This window comes from Erinaceus europaeus, chromosome 19, assembly GCF_950295315.1.
Source record: "Erinaceus europaeus chromosome 19, mEriEur2.1, whole genome shotgun sequence".
Classification (NCBI taxonomy): domain Eukaryota; kingdom Metazoa; phylum Chordata; class Mammalia; order Eulipotyphla; family Erinaceidae; genus Erinaceus; species Erinaceus europaeus.
The window spans coordinates 56,916,731-56,944,255 of NC_080180.1; the positions used below are offsets into that span (position 1 = coordinate 56,916,731).

At 44.2% G+C, this 27,525-nt stretch overlaps 1 long non-coding RNA gene across 1 annotated transcript in view; it reads right to left on the reverse strand.

Annotated features, from left to right (window-relative positions):
• Positions 1-9,080: 9,080 nt before the first annotated feature.
• LOC132534656 (uncharacterized) overlaps positions 9,081-27,525 on the reverse strand; it is a 44,648-nt gene continuing 26,203 nt past the window's right edge. The window contains exon 3 of the long non-coding RNA XR_009546394.1: positions 9,081-9,442. This is a non-coding gene — a long non-coding RNA (uncharacterized LOC132534656). The remainder of the gene's footprint in view (positions 9,443-27,525) is intronic.

Below are 27,525 nucleotides of genomic sequence, written 5' to 3' on the forward strand. Positions count from 1 at the left end.
AAGCAGATTGACGATTGCTCCTGGCGAACAGAAGGGGGAGGTTCAAGGCTGATGGCTGCAGATTATGGAGTTTGCTTTGGGAGTGAAGATGCTGGATGTACTGCACACCGCTGCATCATACACATTAAACAGGTGAAATTGTATGATGTGTGAATTTGATTTCAATAAACCTGTTCTTTCAGTGTCATGTAATGAAATGGAGGCTCCTGGATGCAATCCTAGATTCTAAGAAATGATATCTCAAAACTACTATTTTAAAAAATTAGTATTATTTATTGGCTAGTGAGAGAGATTAAGAGAGGAAGGAGAGAGAGAGTTGACTGCACTACTGCTTCACTATTTGTGAAGCTTCCCCCTAGCCCATCCCATGCAGGTGGGACCTAGGAGGCTTGAACCCAGATCCTGGGCATGGTAACCTGTGAGCCCTACCTGGTGCACCCACCACCCAGCCCCCTCAGAACTACTATTATCCTTAGCCAGTAGATGTCCTTTCTCAGTGCAGCCCGAGTAGCCCCGAATGACAGTGATTATTGCTCTGCCAACTATGTATGAAATTTGGGTTTGCCCCACATACAAGTCCTTAATAAAAATTGAATCCTTTTTATAAAGGGCATTGCTGTAACAGTTATGGCCATGGGCTGTATATTTTACGTTCTTGTGTCAACAGAAATCATCCCTCCCATTCTTATTTCATGGGAAATAAAAGTTCTTACCTTGAATACAAGACCCAACGTGATCTCCCCTCGTCTCTCCTCTGGTCTCCCTCCCTACTCTCTCCTCTCTTCCCTCCCCACTCCCTTGCTCCCTCCAGCCCCCAGGGCAGGACTTCCCCCTCTACCCAGCTGCCTGCCCCATGGAAAGTTCTCCCCAAGCAAGGCCATGCACCTGCTCCTTCATTCCCTCAGGCCTTCTCTCAATTGTGCCCTCTCCCCTGGCCACTCCGAAATTTCTCCCACCTCTCTCATACACATTTTATCTCCCTTCTCCCTACTCAGCTGTGGATGCCTCACTCACCACTACCTGACTGCTTAGCCAAAGGAGCAGGAGTTTTCTGTTTTGCTCCCTGTTACACTCTCAGTGCCTCAGTGCCATGTCTGGCAGAGAGCTCGAGCTCATACACACATTTACTAAACCGTATGAGAGACCAACGCCTCCCTCAGCTCTGACATATGCAAGGATGGAGCCTGGTGACTCAGGCACTCAGTCCCTGTGTTCTAATGCTGACCTATCTCCCCTGCCCTCCCATGTTTTTAACCCAGAATGTATAAAACAGCATAATGCAGTATAACTTGCAAAAAAGTCAAATTCAGAAGGAAGGAGAATCTGGCTAGTGAACCAGGCACTGTTATTCATGGGGGATGTGGAGGCCGAGAGAACAGGTGAGCATCTCTGCTGTCTCCAAGGAAGACAAACGGTGGAGAAAGTCACACGGTGCAGGTGTCAGCACATGATGTGGGGCAAAGGAAGGGTCCTGGAGGTGTAAAGGCTGGTGCTTCTGTCAGGATAGGGACACCTCAGGACAAGGGCTCCTGCACACAGGGGGGCAGAGCTTGCAGGCTATGGCCACAAGAGGCCACCTGGCTGGCAGAGGTGAGAGCCAGCACAGACACCCCAGACCAGTGAGCAGAAGCTGGGAGAAGCTACCAGAAGGAAGGCAGCATGGGGCCTGCAGCACAGGACCTTTCTCTCTGCTTCTGGTCTCTGAGTGGAAATGCCATGGGCCCCACTTCCTAGGAATGAAGAGGGTGGAGAGAGGGGAGAAGATGCAAAATGTGATCTTCTGGGACAGCCCGAGAACAAAGGGCTGGAGGGTGACAGACATGTGGCGGCATTGCCAGGCAGAGCTGTGACTCAGTGCCCGGGAAGTGAGTGGTCCTGAATTTAAAGCAGGCCGTGTCCCTCCAGCCCCTGGCAGAGAAACAAGGAGTGTGATGGGGGGAGGTGAGGGCATGTATGGGGTAGGGCACAGAGCACAGGTGGTCAGCTTGATGGGTGGACGTTTCCAGAGAAGACCAAGAACTGCTGGTGCCGGCAAAGGCTCCCCCAACTAAGAAAAGGCTTTCAGTACAGGGTTTGAACTGATCCTGGAGCTGGGACGGCTTGAGACTCATGACCTAGCTGTCTGGCCAGAGAAAGTGGGTAGGGAGGAGTACAAGCCCCTCAGAGAAATAGAGGGGGAGAAGGGGGAGGGGCTGAGCAGAGTGAGCATGCTGGTGTAAAAAAAGGAGAAGAAGAAGAAAAATATATCCAAGCTGCTGATTGTTTACAGTCAGTTTTTAAAACTGGCTGTAGAAATAGAAAGATGAATATGGGATGATCTCACTCTCCGGCAGAAGTTGAAAAACAAGATCAGAAGAGAAAACACAAGTAGAACCTGGACTGGAGATGGTGGTGGGTGGGTGGGGGGAGAATACAGGTCCAAAAAGGATGACAGAGGACCTGGTGGGGGTTGTATTGTTATGTGGAAAACTGGGAAATGTTAGGCATGTACAAACTATTGTATTTACTGTCGAAAGTAAAACATTAATCCCCCAATAAAGAAATTTAAATAAAAATAAAAATGAAACTGGCTGTGAGTTTTCACATTCAGAATACAAGCTGGGACCCAGCAGCAGTGCACCTGGTAGAAAGTACACATTATAGTGCGCAAGGACCTGGGATCAAGGTCTGGTCTCCACCTGCAGGAGAGAAGCTTCACAAGTGGTGAAACAGTGCTGCAGGGGCATCTCTGCCTCCCCCCACTATCTCTCTCTCTATCCCCCTCCCCTCTCAATTTCTCTGTCTATCCAAAATAAACAAATGAAATACTTTTAAAAAGTACAAACCCAAAAATCTGTAGTAAGAGGTGGTGTATTTATTTGGGAGGGCAAGTCAAAAAATTTTATTTGCTGTTTATTAATCATACTAAATGTGAAATTCTCTAAACATCCCAGATAAATGATACCAAGTTCAGAGTAGTGCTCTGGTGGCTCTCATTAAATAAATAAAATGTGTCTAACTGAAGTATCACTGTATCATGACCTCCACATCCTGACCTACAAGCAGAAGTAGTTCTTAATTCAATGTGTCGTGCCGAGATCGCATCTTTATGCTGTGCACCTGCATATGTTTACATGTCAATTCTACCTCAATAAAAGAAGCTTAAGTGGAAACATAGGCTTTACGTATCAACTCCATGAGTGAACTGAACTGGATCGGTTTCCCTTGGGTGGGTCATGGAATGCAGGTGTGGTATTCTTCACAGAAAGAGGGGGTGTTCCAGCATAACCATGGCTAGGGGAAAAGATGCAGATTGTCAGTTTTGGATGTCGAATCTCCTTATCCCCCTCTCTCCCACCCCCTCTAGAGAATGTTTTGTGTCCGAAGTTATCCATGCACTCAGGCAGGCTACTGACTACCCCCAGGCAGACCTTACTTATGTGTCAAACCACAGTGGGAACTTACCCAGTTTGCTCCTCAAATGGGCACCTAAGGCTTTTACACACAATACACAGTAGACATCCCAATATTTGCCGGAGTCATGGACCATTCACAGAACTGCTAGGAACTTCCAACTGGTGGTTTTCTTAAAGTAGTTTTCGAGTCCTTTCTCTTGAGTGCCCTCGTAGTTAAGTCTGAAGCTCTGGTCTGATGATGCATCATAGCAGCTTATAAAGATAAATCAATTTTGTTTTAAAAAAAAAAAGATTATATCCTTTTATTTCTCAGGGTTTCCCAGCAGTCACTATTCTAAAAATATTATGGGGCATATTTTTGGGGATAGTGGAGTTTTATATGAATCTCCACAGGCTCTGTGGATCTGGGGGCTTCACAGAACAGAATTATTCCTCTAGGACGACAATTTCCACTCAGGGTCCTTAGTTTTCTGTTTTATTCTCTCTTTTAAAAAATGTCTTTAGTACCTTTATTTATTGGGTAGAGACAGCCAGAAATTGAAAGGGAATGGGGGTGGCAGGGAGAGAAACAGAGACACCTGCAGCACTGCTTCACCACTCGCAGAGCAGGTGGGGATGGAGGTTCGAACCTGGGTCCTTGCCCACTGTGAAATGTGCACTCAGTCAGGTGTGCCACCAACACCCAGCCCCCATCCCTTTTTTTCTTTGTGTCACACTTGGCTTTCACCATTCCAGGGTGACTTCTTCAGATTGGGGTGGTGGGAAGTGGAGCAGGTAGAGGACCATGGAACCGAAGCTTCTTCAATGCGTGGAGCCACTGGGCTTGAACCGGCATTGCAGGCACAGCAAGACAAGCAGACTACCCAGGTGAGCTATTTTGACAGTCCTTGGGTTTTTTTGTTTGGGTGTGTGTGTGTGTGTGTGTGTGTGTGTGTGTGTGTTGCTTGTTTGTTTAGATAAAGGCAGAGAGGGACAGAGACCACAGCACCGAAGCTTCCTTCAGTGTAGTGCAGGCCAACCTCAAACATGGGCTACACACCTGACAAAACAGCACATTACTTAAGCGAGCTCTCTCGCCAGCACCCTTGAGTTTTTTTTTTTTTTTCTTTTCTTTATTGGGGGATTAATGGTTCACAGTTGACAGTGAAATACAATAGTTTGTACATGCATAACATTTCCACGTAACAATGCAACCGCCACTAGGTCCTCCTCTGCCATCGTGTTCCGGGACCTGAACCTTCCCCACCACCCCAGAGTCTTTTACTTTGGTGCAATACACCAACTCCAGTCCAAGTTCTGCTGTGTGTTTTCTCTTCTGATCTTATTTTTCAACTTCTATGAGTGAGATCATCCCGCAGTCATCCTTTTGCTTCTGACTTATCTCACTTAACATGATTCCTTCAAGTTCCATGCAAGATGGGGTAAAGAAGATGAATCCACCATTTTTAATAGCTGAGTAGTACTTCATTGTGTGTATATATACCACAACTTATTCAGTCACTCATCTGTTACTCGACAACTGGGTTGCATCCAAGTTTTGGCTATTATAAATTGTGCTGCTATAAACATAGGTATAAACAAGTCTTTTTGGATGGGTATGTTTGGTTCCTTAAGATATATCCCCAGGAGAGGAATTGCAGGATCATAGGGTAGATCCACTTCTAGCCTTCTGAGAGTCCTTTAATTCCTTGCTCCTGCCTGATTGCTATGGCAAGAACTTCCAACACTATGTTGAATAGTAATGGTGATAGTAGGCAGCCCTGTCTAGTACCTGATCTGAGTGGAAATGCTTCCAGTTTTTCACCATTGAGTATGATGTTGGCTGTAGGTTTGCTATATATAGACTCCACTATCTTCAGGCATTTTCCATCTATTCCCATTTTTTGTAGTGTTTTGATCATAAAGGGATGTTGTATTTTGTCAAAGGCTTTCTCTGCATCTATTGATATGACCATGTGGTTTTTGGTCTTGCTTTTGTGGATGTGGTGGATAATGTTGATTAATTTACGTGTGTTAAACCAACCTTGCATGCCTGGGATAAACCCCACTTGGTCATGATGAACAATCCTTTTAATATACTGCTGTATCCAGTTGGCTAGAATTTTGTTCAGTATTTTAGCATGTGTGTTCATGGTCTGTAGTTTTCTTTTTTGGTTGTGTCCCTCCCTGATGTGAGGGGGACTGTTTCCAGTTTTTCACCATTGAGTATGATGTTGACTGCCCCTTGAGTTTTTTATTTTTAATTAGGCAATTTTCTTTTTTTCCCATGAGACCAGAGAACCACTCTGTTACCGTCATTGTGGAAGAGTCAGACCTAGAGACTCATCCATAAAAGGTAAATGCTCACCACCTGAGCACCTCCCAGCCTCTCTTCATCCATTTTCCTGCCCCACAGGGCATCATAGCTGTCCTTCCCCAAATCTCACAGTGGACATCCACAACAGCAAACTCTTAGTCATCAGATAAATCTGCCGGCTGCATTATCTCTGCTTGACTGACCCCTATTAATTCAACTATTATTAATAAAGACCGATACCTAAATTGATGTGTTTACTTCCTGTCACCCAGGCCACGGATTTCACAATCACCCAGCAAATATTCAAACTCCTAATTTGGACAGAGAAGGACCCTGCTAAAACCCCACAGCCACTCCTCAGCAGTTACATGATATGGGGGTGACATCTCCATGGGCTCATTCCTTTCAGAATTAACTCATGTTCTACAAACTCTCTCATACTCTTCATTCTCCCCCAGGGCCCCCCTGACTTTGATCTCATGCCTAAGCCCTGGGGTGCCTTCCACCCTATTCTCCAGGTGCCCCTCATGTCATTCGAGTTGCTGACATGATCTCCCTGAAGGAGTGGTTAGGCCAGTACCATTCTGACAGAAAAGGTCAAGGGTTAGTGCTGGCTTCCAGTGGACTTTTAACTCCAAAGCACAGTATCCTGGGTCCCTCATATTCTGACCCCCACCCATATTTCTTACCCCATCTCTCTACTTGCACACAAATGCTGGCCAGTTGACAAAGGCAACCCCCACAGCATTTAAACAGTGCTGGCCTGCAGTCAGGTCAAACCCCAGCAGCTCCAGTACTCAAAGCACTGAGTAGTCTCTCAAGTCAAAATATGCATTATTCATCTCCTTGATGCAAACACCAACACTTTGGAGAGCTGAGCCGGCTGGGCTTGTGGAGCTCATCATTCTCATGCCCTCCAAGGAGGGGAATGAGGCCTAGAAAAGTTCTGTAATACGACCCCAAATAAAACAAGCTAGCAAATGGCCCAGTTCCTTGTCCTCCAACCCCTTCCTCTACGCTTCATCCTCCACCCAATGCCCCCCATCTCTGTCCCCTCCCTCCAGCTTGTCCTACATCACCTCATACATCATTCACTTCTTCACCCCTTCATTTCACATCCTGAGGCCCCATTAGAAAATGATACAGTCAGGTCAAGGGGCCAAGCGGTGCTGCACACGGTAAAGTGCTCACATGACAGTGCGCAAGAACCCAGGTACAAGCCCCCAGTCCCCACCTGCAGGGGGAAAGTTTCACAAGTGGTGAAACAGGGCTGCAGGTGTCTCTCTGTCTCTTTCCCTCTCTTATCTCTCCCTCTCCTCTCAATTTCTCTCTGTCTCTATCCAGAAATAAATAAATGAATGTTTTTAAAAAGAAAGAGAGAGCTTTCCAGCCTTGGTTTCAGACTAAGCAACCAAGGACACTGATACCCAAGAACTAGATTGCCATTTACAAACCCCCTTTTAAAAAATGTTTTATTTATAAGAAGGAAACACTGACAAAACCATAGGATACGAGGAGCACAACTCCACACAGTTCCCACCACCAGAACTCAGCATCCCCTCCCCTCCCCTGATAGCTTTCCTATTCTTTATCCCTCTGGGAGTATGGACCCAGGGACATTGTAAGGTGCAGAAGGTGGGAGGTCTGGCTTCTGCAATTGCTTCCCTGCTGAACATGGGTGTTGGCAGGTCGATCCATACTCCCAGCCTGCCTCTCTCTTTCCCTAGTGGAGCAGGGCTCTGGTGTGCAGGACTCCAGGACACACTGGTGGGGTCATCTGCCCAGGGAAGTCCAGTTGGCCTTGGTTCATGATTAGTCAACAATTTGTTTGGCTTTATATGTTAACTCTTCTTTCAGCAACCAGGTTCCAGATGCTACGAACCCCTTTTTAAAAATACTTATTTATTCCCTTTTGTCACCCTTGTTGCTTTGTAGTTATTATTTTTGTAGTTATTATTACTGTTATTGATGTCATCATTGCTGGATAGGATAGAGAGAAATGGAGAGAGGAGAGGAAGACAGAGAGAAGGAGAGAAAGATAGACACCTGCAGACCTGCTTCACCGCCTGTGAAGGGACTCCCCTGCAGGTGGGGAGCTGGGGGCTCGAACTGGGTTCCTTATGCCGGTGCTTGTGCTTTGTGCCACGTGTGCTTAACACGCTGCGCTACAGCCCGACTCCCATACGAACCCCTTTTTAAGGAGGGCATGATGGTGGCAACAGCAACAATAATAACATGACAAGGCTACAACAAGGCCAACAGAAGGGGGTAAAAAAAAAAAAAAAAGAGAACTCAGGTTTGAGCCCCATTCCCTGCCTGTAGGAAGGAAGCTTCACAAATGGTGAAGCAGGTCTATAGGTCTGCAGGTCTCTCTCTCTCTCTCTCTCTCTCTCTCCCTCTTTCTCCTCTATCTCCCCCTTCCTTCTCAATTTCTCTCTATCTTTACCAATAATAAATGGTTAAAAATGTGCACCCCAGGAGACAAGGCAGCAGCACCTTCATTTGCTAGTGGTATCAGCACTCACTCTACAGGCTTTGCAGGGATACTCGGGATGCTAAGGCCGGTACTTACTTACTGCTTACTTTTTGCCAAGCATCGGGATCTGCTTTATTCTTCAAAACCAGACTGTGAGGGGGCTCTTCTAGAAGAGGAGGAGGAAGCACCAAGGTGTGCCCAGGGTCACACAGTAGGGATGCTGGCTGACACCACCCCTGGGTCACTGCATATGCCTGATAAACACAGGCAACCCGGCTTCTTGCTTTTCTTTGCTTTTCTTTCCTCTTCTTTTCTTTCTTTCTTCTTTCTTTCTTTTTCCTTCTTTCTCTCTCTCTCTCTCTCTTTCTTTCTTTCTTTCTTTCTTTCTTTCTTTCTTTCTTTCTTTCTTTCTTTCTTTCTTTCTTATTGTCATGACGGCTATTGCCAGGGCCTGGTGCCAGCACTAGGGACCCACTGCTCTCAGTGGCTACTTTTTCATTTTTTTCCCTTCTTCCCGCCTTTCCTCTCTTTTTCCCTTTCCTTCTTTCTTTCTCTCTCTCTCCTTTTTTTCCCCTTCCTTCCTTCCTTCCTTGCTTCCTTCCTTCCTTCCTTTCCTCTTTATGTGATAGGACAGAGAGAAACTGACATGGTAGGAGAGATAGAGATAGAGATAGAGATAGAGAGAGAGAAAGACAACTGAAGGCCTGCTTCACAGCTTGCGACGCTTCCCACACAGTCAGGTGTGGAGTGGTGGTCTGAACCCAGACCATCTCACACTGCAGCATGTGCGCTCAACCGGGACTGTCAGCACTCAGCCCTACGACCTTCCATCTACTGGCTGTGGCTAGTGCTGTGCTGAGAATGCAAATTCTGCATCCAAGATTAAGGATTTTAAAAGCTCACAGTAACAACATTTTCAGAGTGTTGCTCATTTTTTTTTAAGATGTTGACAAATATGTGACTTCCTGAAGGAAGTCCTCCAACAGTTTGGCTTCAGGTAGCAACAGGTTTTGACTAGGCCTATGTCTGTTGACATATTTTCCCAAGGTGAAAGACTGATTCTGACGACATTTTGAACCGAAAACCTCAACCACCGTGGCTTTGGCAAGATAATAATTTAGCTCTTGTGAAAAGAAGAGCAGAAATAGGAATTCCTGGGGTCTTGCAGCAACTCAGGAGTGTCAGAGCCAGTGTCTTGTGACCTTCATGGCCTCTCCCTCCTTGCTGATCATATAATCGTTGCTGAAGCTCCAGCCACCTTGTCTGCATTCCAGGCTGGAAAAAGAAAAGGATAAGGTCAAGGGCACGAACTGAAGCCCCTTTAAGGAGTCCTCCACTGCCACTGCACTGCCACTGCCACTGCCACTGTGGCAGACTGTCACGACCATCTGTCCACTTCTCATCATGAAGGCCTGTCCAGTGCTACCCTCCTTGTTTATAAGGATGTCTGCAAAACATCACTTATCTGTTTGCTTTTAATTTTAGAAAAGCGCCAGTGCAGCAAAGCAGAATTTCTGCTGGGGATGGAGAAGAGGAGCATGAAAGAGTTCCAGATAGTTGCCTCTGGCTTGTGCGGACTGATGGCTCTGTCTTGGGTTGTTCACAAGGGGGTATATCAAACGCACTGGTAACCCAGAACTGACCACAGGGGGAATATCTGCACCACCGTGTCTGATGAACACCACAAGTTAAGACCTTGACTATTATTCTTCTTTGTGGACAGTCAGTTAAATACTTAGCAGCACATCACTGACGATTAGGTGGGCAACCAGCAGTCTCTGTACAAAAGACTTTGCATCTTGCCTTATTACGTCTATCACTTGTCACTCGTTCTAATAGCTGAGGTTTGTGAAGACCTAGGCAGATGATCTCTTGAGGCACTCTGTATTAATAATCCTTACTTTATATACACTATATAGGTATTGGGCAAAAATTATATATATATTATATGTATGGTCACATAAATATCAAAACCGTGTGTGTGTGTGTGTGTGTGTGTGTGTATGTGTGTGAGTGTGTGTGTGTGTGAGTGTGTGTGTGAGTGTGTGTGTGTGTATGTGTGTGAGTGTGTGTGTGTGTGAGTGTGTGTGTATGTGACTGTGTGTGTGTGTGTGTATGTGTGTGAGTGTGTGTGTGTGTGTGTGTAGTTTATTTTCCTAGAGAACATTCTAGTCTCTCACTAGTCGTTAAGTTAGGGATGTCATGAAAATTATTATAAATTTCTGTTCAGGAGCTTGGAAAAGCATCCACATAATTACTACATTTTTATAATTGTATTATAACAAATCAACTATCAGACAAATATTGATGTAAAATATTGTGAGAAAAGTTAGGCGTGTATCAAAGTGCCTCTCCATTTTGTGTCTGAGGCAATTATCATATCAAACCATTATGAAGGCACAGCAGCTTCTCTGAGTTAAAGAATAACTTTACTGGGTTCTAAAAAATACAAACAAAAAAGACCTCCAACCAAAAATACTCTAGCCAGCTTGGCCACCATTCATATTTCAAGGAATAATAAACAGCTAGAGGAATTCATTACCACTAAGCCAGACTACAAGAAATGCTAAGAGAAAAAAAAAAAAAAAGGTAAGGTGATTTGGATAAAAGGAAAATACTGAAAAATCTTACTCATCTGGAGTAAATCAATTATCAAGAAAAGCAAGCAAGGTGCATCCAGTGGGCTGTGGGGAAGGGGCATTCTGGCCCTTTAGTGGTGGATGTGTGGTAGCACATAATTTGAAGAGGTGTGGAACTGTGCTTCTAAAGCAATGTCACCTCAGAAACAAAACAAATGCATTTAAATGCTCAGTAGCTAGAAAGCAAACATTGCAAATTCTTAAAAAGAATTTCTTCGCTAGCATTTATTTCTGAAACAAAGAATATCATAGAACATTTCCCCATGGGTTGTAAGGAGAAATTAATGACTTTTCAGTCTCAAGGAGGAACCCTTCCCCTCAAAGTTCTTTTTCCTTTTTTTTTCCTTCAGGGTTATCGCTGGGGTTCAGTGCCGGTACTACAAATCCACTGCTCCTGACAGCAATTTTTCTTTTTCATTTTATGGGATAGGACAGAGAGAAATTGAAAGAGAAGGGAGAGATAAAGGGGAGAGAGAGAGAGAGAGACCTGTAGACCTGTTTCGAGACATGTGAAGTATCCTTCCCTACAGGTGGGGAGCCAAGGTGGGAGGGAGGAATACAAACAGGTTCTTAAAAAAACAGCTATGCCAAAAAAAAAAAGCCTTCCCTTGTTTCAAAAGGGGGCGATAAGAACTTCTTCAGGGCCCGAGCAGTGATGAGCACTGCGCCTTAGAAATAGCCACATGGGAATTAGAGGTGCAAAAGCTCCTTAGAAATTTCTTTTTTCTTTTTTTCTTATTTATTTATTTATTTATTTATTTCCTTTTTGTCGCCCTTGTTGTTTCATTGTTGTAGTTATTATTGTCGTCATTGTTGGATAGGACAGAGAGAAATGGAGAGAGGAGGGGAAGACAGAGAGGGGGAGAGAAAGACAGACACCTGCAGACCTGCTTCACTGTCTGTGAAGCGACTCCCGTGCAGGTGGGGAGCTGGGGGCTTGAACCGGGATCCTTACACCAGTCCTTGTGCTTTGCACCACATGCGCTTAACCCACTGTGCTACTGCCTGACTCCCAGAATTTTCTTGAAATGGTCTTGCTCTGCATGGTTTACTCTAGTTCATGTACCCAGCTGTAACAGGTGTGTGAGGAAGAATTCTATCTGAAAATTGCAGTGATGGATCCTGATCCATTTCTATGACCTGGGCAGATGGTGGCCTCATGCTACCCTTTCTGGGTTGCAGAAAGAAGGGTGAATAATCCCCGTGCTTCTCCTGAGTATGCAGACAAATGAGAAAACCAGAAGGCAGGCAGGTGCATGACCAATATCTAGAATCCTTCCTCTCAGTGAAGTAGAATGGAAGATTAGCCCACAGATCTTAGGGCAATCTGACTGCTAGTACTTTACCTCCAAGTGAGGAAGTCTTGGGTACTAACAGAGTGGGACAATTTACTTGACTAAGTGGGATTTTTTTTCATGTGTATGTATTTTTTAAATACTTTTTGGAGAAGACTAAGGCAAGCATAAACCTATGGGATTACATCAAATTAAAAAGCTTCTGCACAGCTAAAGAAACTACTACCCAAACCAAGAGACCCCTCACAGAATGGGAGAAGATGTTTACATGACATACATCAGACAAGAGGCTAATAACCAGAATATATAAAGAACTTGCAAAGCTCAACAAGAAGAAAACAAATAACCCCATCCAAAAATGAGGGGAGGACAAGGACAGAATATTCACCACAGAAGAGATCAAAAAGGCTGAGAAATACATGAAAAAATGCTCCAAGTCTCTGATTGTCAGAGAAATGCAAATAGAGAATTTCATACATCAGAAAAGGTAGCAGCAGCAAATGCTGGAGAGGTTGTGGGGTCAAAGGAACCCTCCTACACTGCTGGTGGGAATGTCAATTGGTCCAACCTCTGTGGAGAACAGTCTGGAGAACTCTCAGAAGGCTAGAAATGGACCTCCCCTATGATCCTGCAATTCCTCTCCTGGGGATATATCCTAAGGAACCCAACACACCCATCCAAAAAGATTTGTGTACATGTATGTTCTTGGCAATACAATTTGTAATAGCCAAAACCTGGAAGCAACCCAGGTATCCAACAACAGATGAGTGGCTGAGCAAGTTGTGGTATATCTATACAATGGAATACTACTCAGCTATAAAAAATAGTGACTTCACTGTTTTCAGCCTATCTTAGATAGACCTTGAAAAATTCATGTTAAGTGAAATAAGTCAGAAACAGAAGGATGAATATGGGATGATCTCACTCTCAGACATAAGTTAAAAAACAAGATCAGAAAAGAAAACACAAGCAGAACCTGAACTGGAATTGGTGTTTTGCACCAAAGTAAAAGACTCTGGGGTGGGTGGGGAGAATACAGATCCAAGAAGGATAACAGAGGACCTAGTGGGGGTTGTATTGTTATATGGAAAACTGGGAAATGTTATGCATGTACAAACTATTGTATTTACTGTCGAATGTAAAACATTAATTCCCCAATAAAGAAATTAAAAAAAAGAATTAAAAAAATACTTTTTGGTACTAGTGATATAATGTTGGTTTATAAAGGGCTAAGATTTAAGGGGATGTGTGTGTGTGTGTGTGTGTGTGTGTAAAACTCATGACACCCCCTCCAACCAAAGTTGTTGTGTCCTCCTTCAAATTTCTGACCCCCCCCCCACAATGGCCAGAGTTTTCATAAAGCCCAAGAGACAGTTTGGTTATTACTATGTTTTTCTAAGTCCATTTGCTTCAGTTATCTATCTCCCACATAGGAGCAGAATCATTCAGTATTTATTTGGCCAACAGTGACTCTGAAGTGTCACTCCCTCCTGGAGAATGCCCTTAGACTGGTTCCCTGAAGGATTCTTCCACTCTGCCCCGGCTTGTACCCCTGGGTTATCTCATCTCTCAAAAGTAAAGTTAATGTCGCAATGTACTTTTTCCATTTGACAGCAGGTGATCCAACTTTTTTTTCCCAGTCAAGCCAGGGATGCTCCACTTTCTTTAGAGAAAACGGCCCGGGGGTGGGGAGCAGGGGTGGCTTAGTGGGTGAAGTGCCTGCTTCATATGCCTGAGGCCCCCCTAGGTTTGATCCCTGACATAAGATGAAAGCAACAAAAACAAAACCAGTAAAATTCCATCATGGATGGTATGGCAATGCTTTGTTCCATCTCCCATATCTGTTTCTCTCACAAAAAAAAAAAAGAAAGGAAGAAAGAAAGAGAGAAGGCACACAGGGAACAGTGCCTGATGAGGCCCTGGGCTTCATCTTCCACACAGTTAAAAGAAAATAAGAGTCAGATTAAATCAATTTCCAAAGATCGCATAATTTCATTTTCTATCTTTCTTTTGTTTATAGGCAGACAAAGAGAAATTGATAGGAACAGATGAGGTAAGGAGGGAGAGAGAAATTTCTGCAGCACTCCTTCACCACTCATGAAGCTTTCCCTCCCCCACCTGCAGGTGGGACCAGGGACTTGAACTTGAGTCCTTGCATATTGTGACATGTGTACTCTACCAAGTGCACTACCACTTGGCCCCTGCATTTGCTTTTGAAGGAATTTAAACTCAAATCAGGTCCGTTTCAAAGCTGAGATGTGGACAATGAGAAGGAGACAGAAGAAATCAGACTCACAAGGACTTTGGTATTGTTAGTTTGTTCATCTTAATGCAATAGCAGTTGTGGAAGCAGCAGAGAGAGAATCTAAGATATAGTTTCCTGACTTCTCTGTAGAATGATGGGCACCACAGAAAGATCAAGAGTGGCCCCAGTAGAACACACACCATAGCACAAATGGGACCAGTGGTCCAAGCCCTGACACCACATGAAAGAACCACAGCATCAGGAGATGCTCCACGGGTGGTAGAGTAGGGCTATGGTCTCTCAATCTCTCTCTGTCTCTCTCAAAATAAAATAAATCAGTGTTGGACAATTAGGGTCACTGGGCACATATGGGTCCCTGAATTCATTCTACAGTGCTACACACAATTTAAAGAGAGTGGAAGCAGGTCTACAGGTGTCTGTCTCTCCCCCCTCCATCTCCTTTCCTATCTTGGTTTCTCTCTGTCCTATCCAACAACAACAACAGCAATGACAACAATGATAATAATGACAACAACAAGGGTTAGTAACAACAGGAGCAACAAAATGGGAAAAATGGCCTCCAGGAACAGTGGATTAATAGTGCAGGCATCAAGCCCCGGGAATAATCCTGGAGGCAGAAAAATAATTAAGTAAATAAATAGAGTGGAAGCAAGTAGAACAGTCAGGAAGTGGTCACCAGAGGCTGAGTGGCTTGGAATGGGTTCAGTGACAGTGACGGGGCAGGGTCAGAAGGCTGCTGTACTGCAAGGATCACACCAGGGCAAGTCAACTTTCCACTGTGACTTCTATTCCTGTAAATTCTAGGGAACACTTGAAAAAAAAAAAGTGCGTTTAGCAGCGAGATAGTTCAGCCAACAAGGCACCTGCTTTGCTCATGGACCCTAAGTTGACTGAGCCTCTAGATCAAAATGGCCAAAGCACAGAAAATAGACAGGAGAACATATTAAATGGCCCCATGGAGAGACATTCAGACAAAAAATCCCCAATATGGGGACATATACAGGACCGACTCAGTTTCTTCAATGAATGAATAGCCATGGGAGAAAATGAGAGCTGGATAAAGGAGAGCATTTGTAGGTTAGATGAAAGCTGGCAGCATCCTGGGTTTGGTAGAGTGAATAAAAGTCTTAGATTCTCAAACGTGCGGTCCAGAGTCGAATCCGTGGCATCACACGTGCCAGAAGGGGACCCTGATTCTATTTCTCACCCTGCCCCCATAAATGAATAAATCAATAAATCTTTCACAGAAAATGTCCATTGGTTACACGATTTATTTGGCTCTTGCTTCAACGGCAACCCAAAATTATAAAAACCAAAGAAATTAGATGAGACAATCGGAGAAACTTAGGCACAGGCTAAACGTTTGAATCTATTATGGAAATGCTTGTTTCCTTTGCTGACAAAAAAATGATCTGGTTTCTTCAAAAGAGTCCTTGCCCTTCAGTGACTGAATTTGCTAATGAGTCTATATGACGTCTACTGTTTGTCTCAAAAAAAAAGACAACTTGGTTGGCAGGAGCCAGTGTGTGAAGACAATATAAGTAAATAAGGCTGGACATGAATTGATGGCCCAATGGGAAATCATCATACTGTTCTTTCTATTACTTTTTTTTATGTTTTTGCATTTTAAATAATGGAAAGTAAAACAAATTAAAACTAAAAACTGATCCCATAAGACAGTACTCCATACCCCAGTTACCTCCCACCTCTGAATCTTTATTTCTTTTTGCATTTTTCTTATTAGTGATTTAATATTGGTTTACAAAATTACAAGGTAATAGGGGTATAATTGCCATGGTTCCCAACACCAGTGTTCTGTATCCCCCATTCCTTCCATTGGAAAGTGCAGTAGTTCTCCCAAGGTCACAGATATGGGTTGACTACTATTTATCTATCTGCCTATCTATCTATCTATCTATCTATCTATCAATGTATCTACATTTTCACCCATTTTTTCTATGGTCCTGTTTCCTATTCCCCTATAAGTCACACATACACCTATTACTACTCTGAATGTCCTTCCTTTTCCCCTCTTCTCTCTCCAGATCTTAATGAAATTAGTGTTCTGAGCCCTCTGGTCATCTCCCCCTAACATTTCTCCACCTCTCAGAGTATGGACTAAAATTATTTTGGGGGTGCTGAAGATGGAAGGTCTGCCTTCTGTAATTGCTTCACTGGACATGGGCGTTGAATTGATCCCAGGCTGTTTCTATCTTTCCCCAGTGATGAATCTTTCTTTTTGACTTGTTGTTTTGGGAGAAAAGCTGGATTTCATCCTTAACTCATTGCTTATCTCACTTTGCCTCCTCCTTTTGAGTGACTTCACTCAGAAATCTCAAACTTCTGACTTGAACTCATGTATCTGCCCTGGGTCCCAAACTGCTATCACCTGCCCAGGACTCAAACTCTGCCCTCACACCAACCATCTGATAGTGATTCCATTCTCCCGGAATGCTCACACACCCTCCCAGGGCAACTGATCCAAAATGGGTCATGTTTTCACCCCAGAGCAGTGCTTTGTCCTGTAGCATTTGCTACCATTTGTGGAATCACTCATGACACAAGAGACTTAGAAGTAAGTCTTGGCCTAAGCTGAATATGGGCCCCAGATCAGATCAAATTGATGGGATTTACAGTCAACAATATTTATATACCATTCCCATATATGGGAGCTACTCTCTTCCCTTATCCAGCTTCCTGGTCCTTTGTCCAGCCATGACATCATCTCCCCAGACAATAACTTGTATCCACCTGTATATCAGATGTCAGGCTCAGGAAAAAAAAAAAAACTAGTATAGTCATGGGCCCTTAGGAATATACCTAAAATAGGCCTACTAACTATCTACAAAACAGAGACACCCCCAAATCTTCATCTGCACTAATCCAGCCTTTAGGTTCATGATCAGTCAACAATTTGTTTGGTTTTATATATTAACTTGAAGCCACCAGGTTCCAGATGCTACCGTGATGCCAACCAGACTTCCCTGGGCAGACAACCCCACCAATGTATCCTGGAGCCCCACTTCCCCAGAGCCCCGCCCCACTAGGGAAAGAGTGAGACAGGCTGGGAGTATAGATCGACCTGCCAAAACACATGTTCAGCGGGGAAGCAATTACAGAAGCCAGACCTTCCACTTTCTGTATCCCATCATGACCCTGGGTCCATACTCCCAGAGGGATAAAGAATAGGAAAGCTTTCAGGGGAGGGGATGGGATACAGAGGTCTGGTGGTGGGAATTGTGTGGAATTATACCCCTCTTATCCTATGGTTTTTGTCAGTGTTTTTTTTTTATAAATAAAAATTATAAAAAGAAAAAAAGAAGTAAGTCTTGGTTTTTCTCTCTCACCTCCATCATTATCAGGTGGTGTTGACTTTATTTCTTGAGTATTTCTGAAATCTATTTTTTGTTCAGTCACTCACTGGTTGTTAGCTAAACATTCACTCCATACTTGGCAGTTATCTAGGTGCTAGAAATACAGACCTCAATAAGCCAGACCCAAACCTTGCTCTCATTGAGCTTATACTCTGGCTCTAGATTTGGTGTTCAATGTTTCTTTCCTTTTCCCTAAGTTACCAATCCAACTTCCTATGTGGTCTTGGGCCTGGTCCCCTTCAGGTACATTCCACATAGCAGTGACTCTCAGAGTGCGGCCCAGCAGCTGTGGCAGCCTCAGCTGGAGTTTGGTGGGGGAACGCATTTCTGCAGGCCTCCCATCAATCTGGATGAATGAGATACTCAGAGTGGGAACCAGAAATGACAAAGCCCTCAGAATGAAATCACTGTGTTGCTCAAGTTCAAGGTCCATCATTCAAAACAAACAAACAAACAAACAGAAATCAATGAAAAGATCTATCTGCAATGCACACACATCACCTCCCAGCTTAAGACCTTTCAGTAGAATCTCCCTGAATACAAGGGAGAGAAAACCCAAGCTCCATGGGAAGGCACCCAACACCATGGCTGCTTGTCAGTTTTTAGGACTTCATTCTGGCCTGACTTCCTCTAGGAAGGCTTCCTTCTTTGTTATCTGCACCCCAGTCAATACCCTACTTCTCTGTTTGCGTTACTCTGTGTGTGCGCGTGCGCGTATGTCCTTCATTTGCATATCTGTCACTGGCACATACATTTGCATATCCATCCTTGTATATGGCACCTACAAACAGAGAGATGGTTCAAAAGCTTTTGAGCCAGATTAGCTACATAAATTTAGGCAGAATCCATGTTCTTCCATTTTTTCACCTATAAACTGGACACGTGGGCCCTATGCTTTAAGACTGTGAGACATACGCACAGAGCTGGCTGAGGCTCAGTGAGAGCTCTGGCACCCACCTCTATGGATTGTCTTTGTGTGCTGTTGTTACTAGGTGGGCCTTCCAAGTTTTGACTCACATCAGGAAAGATTTAACCAAGTGGAGGAACCATCAGTGTGTTGAAAGAAAAGTTCATAGGAAAGGATAAGAGGAATTTTATTAAGAGGTAATAAATTCCCTCCAAAAGGTGTGTGTGGGGGGTGTCCTGAAGAGGACCAATCACTTTTATAAGTTCAAAGGTCTTCTTGTTCCCAACACCACCCCTGCCATTATTCATGACAGCCAACTCATATTTATGTGAACTGGTTCAGTCCTTGTGGTTCACAGATAAAAGGAACTGGTCACCGTATCAGGTAGGAAGTCTTTGTCAGCTAGATCTCCCCCATCTTGTTTTCTGTCACATGATCTCTGCCATTCTGGTGTCTAGTACATGCTCTCCTCCGTATTGGTTTTCCACATGGTCTCCCTAGTCCATTATCCTAACACTATCTCCTCACTAGATCATGAGCTTCTTAGATGCAAGTATCAGTTATTACTTAGCAATGAACTCAAACACCTAGCTAGAAGAGACCTATTATATTAGAGGAGTCTAGGCCATACTTACAAATAGACTAACTTCCCGGTTGTTCATTTAAATTCAGATAGAAAATCCAATAGATGAACTCTAAGTGTCTGTGGCTAAGCAATCAATATATTGTTTATGTGAAACATCTACCAATCAGCTTCTTCTTCTAGCGTTTGCCCTTCTTCCATAGCCAGTCAACAGCATCAGGTTGAGCCTGATGTAAAGTTTCGAGACCTCCAATCAGCTAATATACTCTATCAAAACTGTTACATATAATATATATACATATATATTATATATACATATAATATATATATATATATATATATATATAAGCTGGTTAACTTTGTTCTGCTGTTTTCTTCATGTCAGTGGTGTTAACTGTACACTCTCACTACAAGTTGGCTCTTTTCACCAAATTTACTTCACACACTGAAATGCTCTGGCTAATAAGGAAGTGCATATAAATTGTAATTCACTATTGCCTGTGTACAGTCTCACCTCGACCTCTAGTAGTGAGAACTCAGGCACAGTTTCTTTCTTTGTTCTCATCTTTTAAACATCTATGCTTTGAAATCCCCATGTTTTCAGAAAGCTTCCCTGCTTAAATGAATTAGGTGTATACTTTTCAGATCAAAGAGATTCTGTACCTTTTTCAAATTCTACCTTTTGAAAACCCTCCCCACACCACAAAGCATGGATTCAGCTGACTCACTGCATCATTCTCAATGTTTTAAAAAAATAAGGCACAAAGTTCCAGAAAATATTCAACAGCAGAATTATCCAAACTCATGATCTAGTAAAGAGATAGCGTTATGGTAACAGAATAGGGAGACCATCTGACAAAGCCAGTATGGAGGAGATCATGTGATGAAGTCGGGATGATGGGGACCTACCTGACAAAGTTGTTTTTCTTTCTTTCTTTTCTTTGAAATCAAAAACAAAATGTTCTTCTTTCCCTGTAAATAAGGGTGACCTGATCCTTTCAGCTAATCTTTGGGAAAATCAAACAAAGTATCTGCTCAACAAGAATCCTTGGATAAGGGGCATGCTTCCACTTTCCCATTTCTTCTTCCTTAGTCTAGAATCACAAAATCATTTAGGCCTCAAATCTCCCTGGTAGTGTGGCTTCCAAAATTGTACAGAGGCCAACAGAAAACATCTTTCCTCACATTCTCTATTACTTCCTGGACACATTACTCTGAGCCAGCTAACTCACAAAGGGGGGTGGGGATAGGGGTGGACACACAGTCTGCAACAGGGCATCCACTATGGTCTCCTTTCTCATCTTTGGGTGTGCAGGGATATCCGGCCAAAGGTCCAGCAAATTGAGATTTACCTCTTCCTATTTCTAAAGCTCTCCATTCCCTGGAGGTATGGGTACTCAATAATACCAAGCAAACATTCTTACTGAGACTGAGTCCTCTGTCACATGACCTTTCTCCCCAGCTTGTTTGTATTCATGTGCTGTGTCACCTCTGATCCTCTTCTGACAACCTTGTCCTTGTCTTTGTCTGTCTGTCTGTCTCTCTCTCCCCCCTTGTAGTGGACATAAATTAGTAAGAGACAGAACTACCCACTGGGTAGAAGTTCATCTTCATCACTATTCACCTGTACATGTTTTCAGGCCTGTTACCTCACTGGGCTCATTTGCTTGTTGAGTAGTTACTGAGAATCCGCCAGCTCTTCCTGTATAGGCCAGTCAGCAAGGTGTTGCTTTTGTGAAATGCATGCAACTACTTTTACGGTCTGCGAGGCTGTCCTGCTGGTGTCCTGTGAGATGGTCAAGCAGTGTGCTGGAGGGGTAAGCAGACAACGCAGGGAGCACCCAGGGAGCACAGCAGATCTCTCGTTCTCAAAGTGTTCACCGATATTCTCAGGGTTTGTCTGTTTTGTTTTTTTCCTCATAGAGGGGCTGGCTACATATTTTGGAGTCTCAGATCCCGCAGAAACAGGGGGCTTAACTGCAGCACATTGTGGGAATAAGTGTAAGACATCTTAGGAAAGACTGAGCCTGTTGTCAAAAACCTGATGGGAAAGGAAACTGGGAGGCAGGGTCAGTCTGCCAACACTGGGGCTTGAGTCTGGGTCCATGAGGCTGTAGATGGCCCTGCACATTCTACTGTCAGGAAACCAGATCTCAGTTACTGTGGTGCTCCCACTCACTCAGCTCTTTTCTCCCTTTCACTCCAGCAGTGCCCCCAGCTCCAAGGTTGCCCACACTCAGCTAGAGGGCCACACTGGAGGAGAACTTGGCCCCAGCCTCCCGACACACTGAAACCAGCCTGCCCCACAAAGCCTGGTTTGCTTTCAATCAGAAACAGGCCAGGTGTGCGAGGAGGGTAGAGGGGAAGAAGCAGCTATCACTAAGCAATGAACACCTGCTTACTCAGTGAGGGAGAGAAAGAATGGAGCAGGAGCTCTGGCACACACACTGCTGGGAATAGAATGGTGAGTCTCACATGCGCAGTCCTAATCTCTCCACGCTGAGCACCGCCATGCTTACTATGTAGCACACTATGCAGCACACTGCCACAGCCATGCACAAGTTTAAAGATAAACTGGAGCCTGGAGTCTTTTTAAATGTATAGACAAGTGGGGGGCAGGTGGTGGCATACCTTGCTAAGTGCACATATCACCATATGCAAGGACCCAGGTTCATGCCCCTGCTCCCCACCTGCAGCAGGAAAGCTTCATGAAAGGTAAAGAGGGTCTACAGATGTCTTTCTCTCTTCCTCTTTTTAAGAAAATTTTTTGGTATTATCTTTATTTATTTATTGGTTAGAGACAGCCAGAAATCAAGAGGGAAGTGGGGTTATAGAGAGGGAGAGAGACAGAGACACACCTGCAGCCCTGCTTCACCACTCGTATAGCTTTCCCCCTGCAGGTAGGGACTGAGGCCTCGAACCTGGGTCCTTGCGCACTGTAACATGTGCGCTCAACCAGGTGCACCACCACCACCCAGCCACTCTGTCCCTCTCTATCTCCCCTCCCCTCTCATTTTCTCTTTGTCCTGTCAAAGAAAAATAGAAAGGAAAAATGGCCCAGGAGCGGTGGATTCATAGTGCAGGCACCAAGCCCCAGTGGTAACGCTGGTAGCAGAAAAATAAATAAATAAAAAGGAAGGGAAGGGAAGGGAAGGGAAGGGAAGGGAAGGGAAGGGAAGGGAAGGGAAGGGAAGGGAAGGGAAGGGAAGGGAAGGGAAGGGAAGGGCTCCTAAATACTTCTCAGCCAATGTTTGATACTGTGAAGGTTCTTTTGTCAACATGAAGAAAACATCAGTCTAGTGCTGTCAAACAGCTTTCTTCCCACTGTCCTCAAGCTGCTTCAGGGAACAAGCCAAGGCATCCTGTGGCAGCTGATGACACACGTTGTCCCTAACATCTGCTCTCCCCACACTCCCCCTCCAGGGGTGTGCCTTCCCCTCCTGATTTAGTTCAATACCACCTACTTAACTCTGAAGGTTCACCTGAATCTCATCCCTGCCAGGTCTTAGAGATCTCTTTACCTAACTTTCAACTGCAGACCCACTTTAACCCGGGGTTACCTTTTCAGAATGGGGACCAGACTCACCTCCCTATTGTATTTCTTTCTGAATTTTGTTTGCAAATTGGCTTTTCAGAAAAGGGAACTGTCTCATTCACTCATTAATTCATTCATTTGCCAGGCTAGCGTTGCGGGTGTTTCTTCCCGGGCATGTGTTCTCTGGGTTGGAGAGAACTTGACCAGAGTCAACCTGGGCTGCTGCTTACTCAGCGACGTAGGAGAGAGACCAGGAACTCGTGGTGGAGCAGAACACAATGTGTCTTTATTGACCAGAGACAATGCTTTTTATATCTTAGAAAACCGGAAATGGCAAGTCGAAAATGGCTAGGAAAGGGGGAGGGGAGAGGCAAAAGCCATGCTGGGAAGGTGGAAGCATCCTTAGCAACTGTTGTGATAGTTTTAACTGGTGGGATTAATATACCCTGCAGGCAGGGCAGGTCTCGAGGTAGAAAGAAGATAGATCAGGCAGAACAATGATTATGTAAATAGGCCATAGTGTCAGCCATTCTGCATGGAGCAGGGGGAGCTGGTTTAATGTCCGACATTCATTCATTCATTCATTCATTCATTCATTCATTCATTCATTTGCTTATCCCTGACACATTGGCAGGCCATGGCTCCCAACAAATGTTTGCTGGTGATAAATGGGCCATAGAATTCATTTGTCCATGGGATGATGACATTTTACCAGGAGCATAATAGTTGGGCGTGGGCTGTAAATATTAACTGAAAGCTTAGAGGCCTGAGGTTACTACATTTATATTTCATAATATGCTAGGTGTAATGTAACTTGATGAATCACAGCAACTGTATTTCTTGAGTAAACGGTGATTTACCAGCCATGCTGCTAAATGTTCTCCACGTGGTATTAGAAGTTGTTCTTTAGCAGACTACTTGACTCTAGTTTACGGTAGTACCAGGGACTGAACCCGAGAACTCTGGGGCCTCTGGCATGAAAGTCTGTTGCATAAACTGCCTTGTTATCTCCCCAACCTTAGTGGCCTTACAGCTGTTTCTACTTTATAAGTGGTGGGGACTTGGAAGCTACTTTGCATGATTCCTTTATCTCTTTATTCTCTGAGGGACGTTGTACCCTCGTACTTGTACTGAACTTTGAACACTGCCAAATATAACAACAACTCTTTGTTTTTCTTCTTTGTGGAGACATTTTTGAGAGCCTCAAAGTGTCCTGATTACAAAAGGAACCTACATACTTTAATTCTGAAGTTTAAAAGGAGGTTGCCATAAAGGAGATTTCCCTATTTCATGTTCTGCTCCTCAGGACTCAGGAGCAGGTGTTAAAAAATGGTAATGGTGGGCTGAAGGTTGAAAATTGAGTCTCTTTTGATAAAAGAAAAAGAGCTTTGTGATTAAAATAAAAAAAATTCCAATTGTACAGAAAGATAAACTTCCTAGATCTCATATTTTCTTTTTAATTTTTTAATTTGTGATTCACAAATTTAAAAAAAAAGTAGGTTGCAAGATTGTAAGATGACAGTGTGTAGTTCCAACCACACCCACCACCAGAGTTCTGTGTCCCCATGCCCCCAACCTCCCAAAGACAACCACCAGAATTCTCACAAGTCTTACTTGCTTGTTTCTGTATTGTTGTTGTTTTTATTAAGTTCATGTGTACCAGTTCTCCAGATGCCACATATAAGTGACAACATCTGGTAGTTGTTTTTCATCTTTTTACTTATTTTGCTCAGCATTATAACCTCCAGTTCCATCCATTTGTGTCTCAAAGGACACAATATTATCTATTTTGATCACAGGGTAGTATTCCATGGAATATATACCCTATAACTTCATTAGCCAATCATCTGATGATGGGCATTTAGGCTGCTTCCACTCTTTGGCTATTGTGAATAATGCAGCTACAGGAGTGCATATGTCCTTTCTAATTCGTGTTTTGAGTGTTCACTGGATAAATGCACAAGAGTGGTATTGCTGGATGAAATCCCATTTTTCAAAAGAAACAACTCCTGAATGTTTGCTATTGTGAAACCTGCAAGAGGCGTCTACACTCGTGAGGCTGGTGTGTTTGTTGGGGTCTGGGCAGACCTGCTCCCTGCCCAAATGTTCCTGACCTCACTGAACTGTGACCTCCTCCTAGTCTCCCTTTCTAGAGAATGACCCATCCTTTTCCTCTTGTTTCAAGCTCCCTATCTTCTATCCCAGCCAGTGAGCTCTGGGATTTTTGTTCTTTGAAGATCTGCACCCTTGGAGAGTGGATCCATTCTCTGGGAAAGCTACTACCTTCTCTCTATTCTCTTGCTGTCAAACGACTTTCTGAATCCGCACTCATCTTTTGCCCCCTGACACTCTGGCTCACACCAGTTGGGCATTACGCCAGCTCCCCCCTGCTCCATGCTGCATTGCTTGATGCTGTGGTCTATTTACATAATCATTGTTTTGCCTGAGACCCCTCCTGCCTGCAGGTATTGGTTTATCCCACTGGTTAGAACCTTTGCAACAGCTGCTATGGAAGCTTTCTACCTTCACGCTCTTTTCTTTTCTCCACCCCCTCTCCCAGCCATTTCCTTTTCTGACCTGCCACTTCCATTTCAAAAGATATAAAGGCATTGTCTCTGATCAATAAAGGCATTGCTCTGTGTTCCCGCTCAGCCACGAGTTCCTCGTCTCTCTCTCCAGTGAAGCTAGCCTGGCACACACCCACCCCTCCCAGAAAATCACATCTGAAGGTTCTCAGAAATTCTCTCAGCTCCCTCACCCAACGGGCCCCGAACAGTCATCAGCTCCCTCTTCCTCTTAGAAGCAACCTTTCCCTGGCTTCCAGGGCATTGCAACATCCTGCTCCTTCTGCCTTTAGGACTGCAGCCTGCTCTCCCTTCCTCTCCCCTCCCAGGCTGCCCCTAAGGTTCTTCATTCCCCACCTCTTTTTCCCAGTGATGACTTCCCTGCCCACAATCTCAAGCATCACCCAGCTATCTGCTGGGTGGATGCATGATCTGACCCCCAGGTCAGCACGACTGATGTCACCATGAGTCCCTGAGTAACACTCTTCCCTGCTATACCTGCTTCTTCCATCAAGCCCTGCCCCATCACTGCTGCTTTTCAGCTGCACATGTATGATTGCTTTTAATTTCAAAAGAGACAGTCTTGACAGAGGTGGCTTCTGTTTACAGCACCACGTAAGATTCAGGTGTACAGTTTCACATGTGCACCTCAACATCTGTGTGTGTCACCTTGCACCCACCACAAAGGCTCACCTGGCCATCCACCACCACCCACGACCCGTCCACCTGCTTCCTGTCCTTGCTACCCCTCCCCCTGCAGTACCCAGCATTTTGTGGTTGGCATCTAAAGGTCTGTTTTTATTTTGTAGTTTGCTTGCTTTGAATTTTCATCTTCCAAGTTTGAGTGAGATGGTGGTGTTTGTCTTTATATGGTTTCATTTCACTTCATGAAATCCTCTCCGGGGCCTTCCCTGTTGTGCACATGGCAAGATTTCACCTTGTTTCATCTTTGAGTAAACAGAATGCATCTTCTCCTCCACTCATCTGGTCAATTGCTTGGTTCTAGCTCTTGGCTGTTAAAATACTGCTGCCCTGAACATGGGTGTGTACATGTAATTTTTGTGTTCTTTGGGTAAATGTTCAGAAGTGGAAATGCTGGGCCATAGAAAAGGTTTCCTTTTTTAAAAAATATTTATTTATTTAATTATTTCCTTTTGTTGCCCTTGTTGTTTTATTTTTGTAGTTATTATTTTTGTAGTTCTTACTGTTGTCATCGTTGTTGGATAGGACAGAGAGAAATGGAGAGAGGAGGGGAAGACAGAGAGGGGGAGAGAAAGATAGACACTTGCAGACCTGCTTCACCACTTGTGAAGCAACTCCCCTGCAGGTGGGGAGCTGGGGGGCTCGAACTGGGATCCTTATGCTGGCCCTTGCGCTTTGCGCCATGCGCACTTAACCTGCTGCACTACCACCTGACTCCCCCTCCCCCCCCTTTTTTATGAGAAACTTCTTTTGTGGCTAAGCAGTGCCACCAGTGTCTCTCTCTCCTCCCAACTTCCCCTTCCCTCTCAACTTCTCTCTCTCTCTAACCAAAAAAAAAAAAAATATATATATATATATATATATATATACACATACATATATATATATATATATAATTTAGGGGGCCGGGCAGTAGTGCACTCAGTTAAGCACACATCGTACTAAGCACAAGGACCCAGGCTCAAGCCACCTGCAGGGAGAGTGGTTCTTCACAAGTGGTGAAGCAGGTCTGCAGGTGTGTCTCTGTCTTACTCTCTATCACCCCATTCCCTCTCAATTTCTGGCTATCTCTATCCAATAAATAAATAAACATAGTACTTTTTTTAAAAAAAATAACTACCAACTCATCACATAATAATGTAATTATAAATACAAAACACCCCATTTTATTAGGAATTATCATTCATGGAATCTTTTAAAATATTTATTTATTATAAAAGTGAGAGAGGATAAGAGAGGAGACAGAGAGACATCAGAGTACTTGAATACTGTTTCGCACTGATATAAAGTGTTAGCAGGATTGAACCAGCAGCCTCTGGGGCCTCAGGCATGCAAACTCTGTGGTGTAACAGGCAGAGCTATCTCCCCAGTCCCTCAGGTTAGCAAGATAGCTCACCTGAGGGTGGGCCTGCTCTGCCATGCACACACCCACGTTGTAGCCTGGCTCCCCAGCACTGTGGGGAGCTCTGGTGCTGTGGTGTCTTTCCTTTAGT